The sequence below is a fragment of the Vicugna pacos genome, chromosome 7, assembly GCF_048564905.1.
Source record: "Vicugna pacos chromosome 7, VicPac4, whole genome shotgun sequence".
Classification (NCBI taxonomy): Eukaryota; Metazoa; Chordata; class Mammalia; order Artiodactyla; family Camelidae; genus Vicugna; species Vicugna pacos.
In genome coordinates, this window is record NC_132993.1 from 84,821,889 (window position 1) to 84,832,072 (window position 10,184).

Consider the following 10,184-nt stretch of genomic DNA (forward strand, 5'->3'; position numbering starts at 1 on the left):
CAGAAAATATTCCACTTAATGCAATCCTTAGTAAAGTACCCATGACAGTTTTCACAGAACTAGAACAAATGATCCTAAAATTTATATGGAACCATGAAAGACCCTGATTTGCTAAAGCAATCTTAAGAGAAAAATAACAAAGCTGGAGGTAACATGCTCCCTGACTTCAGACTATATTACAAAGCTACAGTAATAAAAACAGACACATACTGGCACAAAAGCAGACACAGAGATCAATGAAACAGAATACAGAGATCATAAATAAACCCACACACCTAAGGTCAACTCATCTATGACAAAGGAGGCAAAAACATACAATGGAGAAAAGACAGTCTCTTCAATAAGTGGTGCTGGGAAAACTGAACAGCTACATGTAAAACAATGAAATTAGAACATTTTCTCACATCATATAAACCTCAAAAATAAACTCAAAATGGATTAAAGACCTAAATGTAAGACCAAAAACCATAAAACACTTCAAAAAACAACCGGCAAAACACTCTTTGACATAAATTGTAGCAATAATTTTTTGGATCTGGCAAGAAAACAAAAGCAAAAACAATATGATCTAATTAAATGTAAAAGCTTTGCACAGCAAAGGAAACCATCAATGAAACCATCAACGAAACCAAGGCAATCTACTGAATGGGAGAAATATTTGCAAATGATATGACCAATAAAGGGTCAATACTCAAAACATATAAGCATCTCATAAACTCTATATTGAAAAAACATACAACTCAATCAAAAAATGGGCAGAAGACCTGAATAGACCTTTTTACGAAGAAGACATACAGATGGCCAACAGGCACAGGGAAAGATGCTCAATATCCTTAATCATCAGAGAAATGCAAATGAAAATGACAGTAAAATAAAACCTCACACCTGTCAGAATGGCTATCATCAAAAAGTCTACAAACAACATACTGGCAAGGATGTAGAGAAAATGGAACTTTTGTACACTGTTGGTGGAAGTGTAAATTGATGCAGCCACAATGGAAAATAATATGGAGGTTTCTCAAAAACCTAGATACAGAACTAACAAATGATCCAGAAATTCCACTCCTCGGTATGTTTCCAACAAAAATGAAGGCACTAACTCAAAAAGATACATGCACCCAGTGTTCATAGAAGCAGTTTTTTAAATAGCCAAGATATGGAAGCAACCTAAATGTCCATCAATAGAGGAATGGATAAAGAAGATGTGGTATATACAGTTGACCTATGAACAACATGGCTTTGAACTGCGTGGGTCCACTAACATGCGGATTTTTTTCAATATATAACCACTATAGTCCTACATGATGCGTGGCTGATTGAATCTGTGGATTCAACTATGGATGAATTGTGGATACAGAGGTTATATTGAGGTGGGAAGCCCCATAAAAAAGACCGGCAGGACCCCCAGGCATGGCCACTACTCTCCTGCCAGCACCATCCAGTTTCCTGGCCCAGTGGCTCTATCTCACTTTTTGCCTCTGAAACAGCTTACTTCTAGGAAAGTGGAACTTACCCCTAAAATTCTATTTGTTCCCTGAGCTCACTCCTGATTGGTTATTTCCTTCATTCCTGATTGGTCCATTTCCCTAACTTCTGATTGGTCCATTTGTAGTACTTCATTTGCATGGAGCTTACACCTGATTGGTTCTTTCTCTCCCTCCTGATTGATCCTAATTAGACAACTATTGTTATATCTTATTTGCATATGATGTTGCAAAGTGTAAACTGACAGCCTATTAAAAGCCTGTGTAAACCTACAGATGGGGTCCAGAGCTTGGAGTGTTAACTCCTCTGGGCCCGCTGGCATAATAAACCTGAGTTCTCCTACTCTCCGAGTGCTGCTTGGTCTCTCACCCGGATCCAGGCTGCTGTCACAACTGAGCTGTAACACTGAGCCATAACACTGAGCTGTACCACTGAGCTGTCACACATTTTTCTGCAATAATATAGTTATACATGAGTCTTCAACTGTACTCAGGGTTGGTGCCCCTAACCCCCGGTTGTTCAAGGGTCAACTGTATATTCAAAGGTATACTACTCAGTCATAGAAAGAATGAAATCTTGCCATTTGCAACAACATAGTCGGACCTGGAGGGTATCACTTTTAGTGAAATAAATCAGATAAAGATAAGACTATGTTATTTATCACTTATGTGGGGAACCTAAAAAATAAAACAAACAAATGAATATAACAAAACAGAAAGAGACTAACATAAAGAGAACACACTAGTGGTTACCAGTGTGGAGAGAAAGAGGGGAGTGGCAAATTGGGGGAGGGAATTAAGAAATACAAACTATTATGTATAAAATAAATAGGCTACATGGATATATTGTACAGCACAGGGAATATAACCAATATTTTATAATAAATTTAAATGGAGTATAATTTGCAAAAATATCAAATCACTATGTTGGACACCTGAAACTAATACAGTAATGCAAACTAACTATACTTTGATTATATACATATATATGTACATATACATGTATGTATGCAGCAGCCCTTGGAGATGGATAAAGAAGAATCAGGGAGGAAGGACAGTAGAAAAAGTAAGACGCAGCTTTAGGGTGATTTTAGAGTTTAGGAAAGAGAGACGGTTGGACCCCTGGGTAGCTCAAAAGAGCAGAGAGCACCCACTTCCCACGAAGCAGGGGTTGTACCCACAACCTTCTGAACCAGATGCTGGACTGGTAACTGGTCAGCCCTGTCTCAGTCAGAGAGACCCAGGGGTCTCTCAGCCCTCAATAGCCCCCTGATTCATACGAAGCCAGAAACTGGGCAGCAGCCTCGTGGGCACTGAGCTCCAATTACCTGGCTTAGCCTTCGGGGGCTCAGAGATCACTGGGCCCTCCGGAATCTGAAAGACCATCTCTGCTCCCGTGGGAGGAACAAAATCATGCACTTACCTTTGCTACGGAGAAGCTGGGACGTTTCCTTCAGTCTCTCTAAATCATCATCCAATACGTCTGTAAACACTAAAAGGACCTGTTGTTTATGAGAGGGGGGTATGGGAGATGCAGGAACAGAGGGACCAGGGAGAAGGAAGAAGAAGGGAGGACAGAGGGGAGGGGCAATGGAAAAGATGGATGCTGTAAATCGCACGTTTCTTAAAAAATGCAAGGGTAAGCTATAACCAGCCTTTCACCCTGTTCTATTCCATTTTACCCATTCATTTATTACTTTATTACACACTCACTTGCCCTCCATGTCCTCCCACACACACCCCCACCGCTGAAAAAGAATTTGAAGCAGCTTAATGTGTTCACTTAAAGATATCGTCCAAAAATTGTCTTACAATGTTCTTTACCTCTGTTACCTTTACTCATAGAAAAACTGAATTTAAAAAGTGAATTACATTTTTTAAGAAATAAATCCATTGGATGCATGATGGAAGGAAAAAATCAATGTAACTTTCAAAGTTTGGGGAGGTCGTTTCCTAATAGATGTCATATGAGATCTTTTTACCCCTGTGACTTCTGTGGGTGCATGGTTCTGGGGCAGCAGAAAAGAGAGGAGGGGGGTTATGCTAACAAGCCATTAACTGTCACTAAAGATGGTTCAGGGGGCTGATTACAAAAACAATGGGTCCTACAAACTTACGGTTACCAGAGTAGGGAAGGGGTTGGGAAGGGATAAATTGGGAGTTTGAGATCAGCAGATACTAACTACTATATACAAAAAAGACAAACAACATGGTTCTACTATATAGCATACGAAGCTGTATTAAATATCTTGTAGTAACTGATGTCAAAAAAAGAATATGAAAAGGAATAGATGTATGTATATGAAACATGATGTTGTACACCAGAAACTGACCCAACATTGGAAATTGACTATATGTCAATTAAAATAAATAAATAAACAAACAAACAAATAAATAAATAAAATCATGAAAGAGAGAGAGTGAAAGAAAGAGAGAAATAATGGGTTCTTACAATGAGTGACCATGAGGAGCTAACATCTTCCAAGCTGTCTTTGGAAGGAATTTATGTCATGGAAAACCTGGATCGCTAAGCTGTGGGCAACCCAAGGGCAGTGACTTTAACCTTTTACCTCTAATGACATTCAGCAAAGAGCCTCTAGCACTTAGTAATTACTTGTTGATTGAATGAAAACACATCTCTTGTCAATCTTGACTGAATAAGACTAGTATTCCTCTATGCAAGATCCTTAGTGAAGAACAGTTTATTTGTCCTTAGTCCCAAAATCCTTATCCCTCTCCATGCCTAATGTTTCGATAATGTGGGTTCTCAGCATTTGTTACCTTCACTTTAGCAGAAGAGAGACGGAGAACACTATATCCCAGGGACTGCAAAAAATCCACATCCATGTGGTTACTATTGGCAGCCTGCAGAATCAAGAAATTCTGAATTCTCCCATCACTGTACTTTTCAAAACCTGAGTCAAAGATGAGCTGGCCACTTGAGCCAGGAACCACGTAGGAGAACATGACGTTGGTCTGACCAGGAAGGCTACAGCTGATGTTGGAAAGCAAGGCTAGCACTCCAGGGAGCCTCCAGGACTGGGGTCTTCCTTCCTTCATGTGGGTAGTGTCTTTCCCCTCCAACCCCATAGCTGCTGTCATCTGCAGGGACTGGGATCCTCCAACTGACATCTCATCCTTGTCTGGCTCCCCCTCCCCCACATACAGCCCAGACCTAGCCCTAGCCCTAGTCCTAACACTAACCCCTAAACCTAACCCCTACCCCAAGTCCTAACCCTAACCCAGCCCCTAACCCTAAACCTAACCCTAGCTTTAACCAGAACCTCAAACCAGAACGAGACACAAACCCCAACCCTAAACCAAACCTTAACTTGACCCAACTGCTAACTCAAACCTTATCCAACTCCTGCTTCTTCACCCCTCTAACCCTAACCCTTCTCCTCCTTCTCCCATAACTCTAACCCCAACGCCTAACCCTAACACAAACACCTATCCTAACCCCAAACATATCCCTAAACTCCTGCTGCTCCTGATACTCCTGAAGGTCCCGCAGCTCCTGCTGCTTCCAAAGGTCCTGAAGATGCTGCACCTGCAGCTGGACCGCTGGGCCACGGAGAGCCAGTTCAGGCGTCAGCAGTCACTGGGGCTGAGCCCCCTCTGTGCCCACCCGAATCTTCTTCTTCAAAATCCCACCATGAATCCCCTCCCGCACCCGACATTGACTCCCATTCCCCTGAAGTGATTTGTGTTTGGTTTTTCTTCACTTGCCTCTGTTTCTTTCATATCGGTTATGGCATCCTTTATCTTGCTTTTTAAGTTTCTTTTAATAAAATATAGACTTTGTCCCTCCGAAATTGTGCAATTCAGGAGCACTAGGTGCCTTTACATTGCCGTGCGAGCATCACTGCCATGCAGGCTCACACCATTCCTTTCTTCAAAGTAAAAACTTGGATCCACAGCACGCACTGCCCCCCACGCCCTCACCCCCCAGCCCCTGACAGCCCCGAGTCCTCTTCCCCTCTGGGTGTCTTTACCTCTCCTGGGTGTTCCCTGTCAATGAAGCCACAGGAAAGCTGGCTTTGCGTGCCTGACCATGTGGCTTAGGCGGGGGCTGGTGATGTTTTCTTTTGTTTTCACTTGAAATCGCATTTTGATTATTTGAAAGGGAAATCCAGGTGGGCTAAAGATGTCATGTGCAAAATGAAGCCCTTTCGGTAAATCTCTGCATAACCTCAGGGGAGGCACTGCTCTTCCCCCTGTGACACCACAGCCACAAGACAGAAGGGAGATGCTTAGCTTTTCCTGGGGCAAAAACAAAAGCACACAAATCAAGAAACCAGCAAAAGCCCAGAAATATACCCGGAAAGAGACTCCACGACCCGCGAGGTCCCAAGCTTGGAGAAAGGCTACACAACCCCGGGGTCCAAAAACCTCTCGAAACCCAGTGCTCTAAACAAACACAACACAAACGGGGAGTTCCAAGGAGAGGCACAGCAGGTGGCCAGTGTGCCTTAGAGGAGCTCAACGTCTCGGGGGAGGACACAGGCAGACGGACACACTGTGGAGACAGCACTGGTCACCATGACGCTGGCAGGGCTTTAGCCTGGTGACAGCCAGCCGTGGTGACAACCTGAGGAGGCAGAGGCCCCAGCAGATCCTCCGGAGGAACGAGAGAACAGACACACCTCTCCAGGGAAACAGTGTGCAGGATGCATCACAGGGCCATAGGCTCAGCAGCCCTTCCCCGGCAGTGCCGATCCTTACAGCTGACCCCACCAAAGTGCTCGCACAACTTGCAAAGAAGTTTTTACTTCAGCAACATGAAAAGAATCAGGATGTCATCAAGCCATTTTGAGAAGTGACCTACCATGGGCCCTGACAATACAAACACGTAAATACACAGATACGCACGTAAATATACATGCACATGTATCCCGGAAAAGACACAGAGAGACTGAAACACAGAGAGGCAGACGGAGAGAGCAACAGAGGGAGAGAGAGATAAGACAGGTGCTGAGAGACAGAGAGGGGTATAAGGAACACCGGAGCTGGGAACGAGCAGAAGTCACACCCATTTTCAAAGCAAAGATACTGAGGATGAAAAGCTTATTTCACTTATTCCAGAAACAAAGCTACTCATAGTCTATTTTTGTTGAGAAAACTAATTCTCCCCATCGTTATTTACTACCATAATATATTGAATGGAATATATATATGTTCTATTCGACGTATACATAGGTATATGCTACACAATATATGTTATACACAAATATACATATTTACACACTCAATTTTATATTCCATAAAAGGATCCTGAAATAATTTGAAGGGCAGAGTAAACACTTGTACAAAACCCCACCTTTCAAAACACATTAGGCGATGTCTTTCCTATTTCTCTGTAACTCCTATGCTAGCCAAAGGAGCCACTAAGCAACCTAAAGATCTGTAATGAAGGGTGCCTCTCTTTGCTACTTTTATGCTTTTCACGCGCACAGCATAATCGGTGCTAGGAAGAAACTGATTTTTTCGGCCTTGGACCTAAATGTCACTATAAATTTGGTTGGCTTAGCCTTTCCAAACAATCAAATCATGCCTATGTCACATCAAAGTAACTGCTAGAAAACAAAATTGTCAAAGGAGAGTTATAATTTCCTAAAATGGAAAAAGAACCTACCTTGTGAGAATGGGAGTTTTTCCAAATCATACAGGAGTCAGATCAGTGGGGTGGGGCGCCGGGAGGCAGGGGCACCAGCCCCTTCTGGCCCCATAGGGTGCGAGCGACTTCAAGATTCCAGCTACGGGGCAGGCTCGGTGGCGGGCTAAGACCCACTGAGGCTTCCGCGCCCATCCCCGGAGCGCCAAAGCAGCGGGGGCAAAACTTTGGGGCCGCAGGAAGGGTGCGGAGCGACAAGGGCCCCGGGGTGCCCACGGTGGGGAGCGACAAGGGCTCCGGGGTGCACAGGGTGGGGAGCGTCACGGGCTCCGGGGTGCCCAGGGTGGGGAGCCACAAGGGCTCCGAGGTGCTCAACTGAGCCCACAGCCATGGCCCCTGGCGCCCAGAGTGCCGGAGCCCGCACTCCTCGCCCCGCGGAGGCCATCGGGGCCTCCCTCCCCCCGCGGGAACCCGGGGCGGCAGCCGCCTCATCCCCCTCCTTCCAGCGCCCCGCGCCCCGCGACCCGCCGCCGCCGCCGCCGTACTCACCTCAGGGACGCAACCGGCACAGCCGGCCGTCGGCCTCGTTCCCGCTGAAGCCTCTCGCTGCGGTACTCCCTGCGTGGGCGGGCTGTTCCCCGGCGGTCGCACGGGGTTCCGGGCTGGGGGTGCGGGGAGCAACGAAACGAAGCGCCGCCTGCTGGCATTTTCCACAGGCCAGCGCCACTGCAGCCGCCTTGGGTCCGCACAGCCCCCTGCCGGCCGCAGCTCTTGCTGTCTCGCCGAGCCGACAAGCCTCCGAGGAAAGGGGACGCAGCCGCGGCGCGAGACGAAGGCCGGCCTGGGGTGTGCGCAGACTCTTTCCTGTGGGGACTGCGCGCATGCGCACCAGCGGGGCGGGGCGAACGGCCGCTGCGTGGGGGCGGGACCCGTGACCGCCGCGTGGGGGCCGGCCCCGCCCAGGGGCGCTGGTCCGGCTTAGCCAATCGCGATCGTCGGGTACCTCTTGGAGCGGGCGGTTTGAATGGTTCGTGGACCGCCGGAGGCAGCGGCAGGCTGGCCACGCTGCTGCCGTTTTGGGAGCTTTTCCGAGATCGGGATGGGAACTCGCCCCTCATCCTTTCGCCGGAGCCCCTGGGAAAGTAAAACAATAGTGACTTCAGGTAACGGTTACCTCGCGCCCTTGGGGGGGGAGTCTCAGTGGCCCCGCCCCCCAACCCCCCCGCCACTTGAAAGCACCGCGCCCGCCTCCCAGGAGAAGGCTGCCTGCGACACGTGCACCCCATGAACATGGGGAAGCAAGACCGGCGGGGTCCAGGCCGCGCGGGACTAGGGCACACATCCAGGGGCTCGCACCGGGCAGCCCCCATCCCCCCGCGGCCGCAGCCGCCGCGGCCCCGAGACCGCACCGCACCCGCCCCCTGGGAGCAGGCCACGGTCTGAGAGCCGGTCGCAGGTGCTCCGGGGCCGTCAGGAGCCCTCCCACCTTCCGGAGCTGCACCTGCTTCTGCAAACCCCGGCATAAGTGGCAGCGGAGACGCGCCGTTCAGGGGCTACTAATGTGGGGAGGCGGGGTACACTACGAACCAGGGCGGTGAGCCCGGACCCGCCTCAGGGCCCTAACGGGAAGCGCGGCCGGGACCTCACCACGCACCCCTCCCTGTGCGCCTCCCCAACGGCACAGCCCAGGCCTCACCCGCCGACTCCCCGACCTGCGCGCCCCCACCAGCGCCCCCTTACCTGCCTGGCGGCGGCAGCGGAGACGACGACCCGCGGCGGCCCAGACCCCAGGCCGCGTTCCTCCTCCGGGAGCTGGTCCGGGTGCACCTGGCTCTCGCCCAGCTTCTACACGCTCTGGGCGGTTTCCGGGGTCTGTGCGTCTGCGCGTGCGCGCCCCTCCTCCTCCCGCCCGCAAGGCGGACGCTGGGGCGGGGTCTCTTGCTGTATCGCCCTTGGACAGTGGGGCAGGGCGGGACCGGGCTGGAGGGGCGGGGCCTGGCAGGGGCCCGCCCCCCGGCCCGCCCTGACTGCCCTGCCCGCCCTGCCTGCCCTGCCCGCCCTGCCAGGTCTCCATCCCCAATGCCCCCACCCCACCACCCCACCACCCCACCACCCCACCAGCAATCGGGTCCGCACTCAACCAGGACTACCACTGCCCCGGGCCGGGGACACATCGCTCGGCCCCACTTCCCTCGGCCCCATTCCCCTCGGCCCCACTTCTCCTGCTCTCCTCCCTCTCCCCGTTACTGCCTCCCAGACCCGGGCCAGGCCCAGTTTCCAACTGGACCTCCAAGATGGGGCTCCCTCTCTTCACACCAAGAAGCAAGCACAGGGTCTCCCTGCAGGGCTGGTGGAACTGGACCCAGTCCTGGACCTCCTGCAGGAGCAGGCTCTGGGTTAGGGTTGGGTTTGGGGTTGGTGTTCAAGGTTAATGTTAGTGTTGGGGTTGGGGTCGGGATCAGGTTAAGGGATTTGGGGTTAGGGTTAGGATTTCAGGTGAGGGCTGAGGGGTTAGGGGTTAGGGGTAGGGGTAGATTTAGGGTTAGGGTTTAAGGGTTAGGCTTACTGCTAAGGTTAGGATTTGGGAGAAGGATGAGTTGTTAGGGTTAAGGCTAGGGGTAGGGATAGGGTTAGGTTTAGGGGTTAGGGTTAGGTTAAGAGGTTAGGGGTCAGGACCAGAGCCAGAGTTTAGGGATAGGTTTGGGGTTTGGGTTAGGGGTTGGGGTTAGAGTTAGGTGAGAAGGAGGAGAAGGGTTAGGGTTAGAGGGGAGGAGGAGCAGGAGTAGGATAAGGTTAGAGTTAGCAGTTGGGTCAAGTTAAGGTTTGTTTTAGGGTTAGGGTTTGTGTTCTCGTTCTGGTTTGAGGTTCTGCTTAAGGCTAGGGTTAGGGTTAGGAGCTGGGTTAGGGTTAGGACTTGGGGTAGGGGTTTGGGTTAGGGGTTAGTGTTAGGACTAGGACTAGGGTTAGGGCTGGGCTGTACGTCGGGGAGGGGGAGCCAGACTAGGATGAGATGTCAGTTGGAAGATCCCAGTCCCTGCAGATGACAGCAGCTATGGGGTTGGAGGGGAAAGACACTACCCACATGA

The 10,184-nt window shown here is 49.9% G+C and overlaps 1 protein-coding gene across 6 annotated transcripts in view; it reads right to left on the bottom strand.

The window, feature by feature from the left end:
- Positions 1–2,936, bottom strand: part of LOC140697478 (uncharacterized) — a 53,099-nt gene extending 50,163 nt beyond the window's left edge. For all 6 annotated transcript variants that reach the window (XM_072965311.1, XM_072965312.1, XM_072965309.1 and 3 more), the window contains exon 1: positions 2,908–2,936. The gene's annotated coding sequence lies outside the window, so the exon portion shown is untranslated. The remainder of the gene's footprint in view (positions 1–2,907) is intronic.
- Between the last annotated feature and the right edge of the window lie 7,248 nt (positions 2,937–10,184).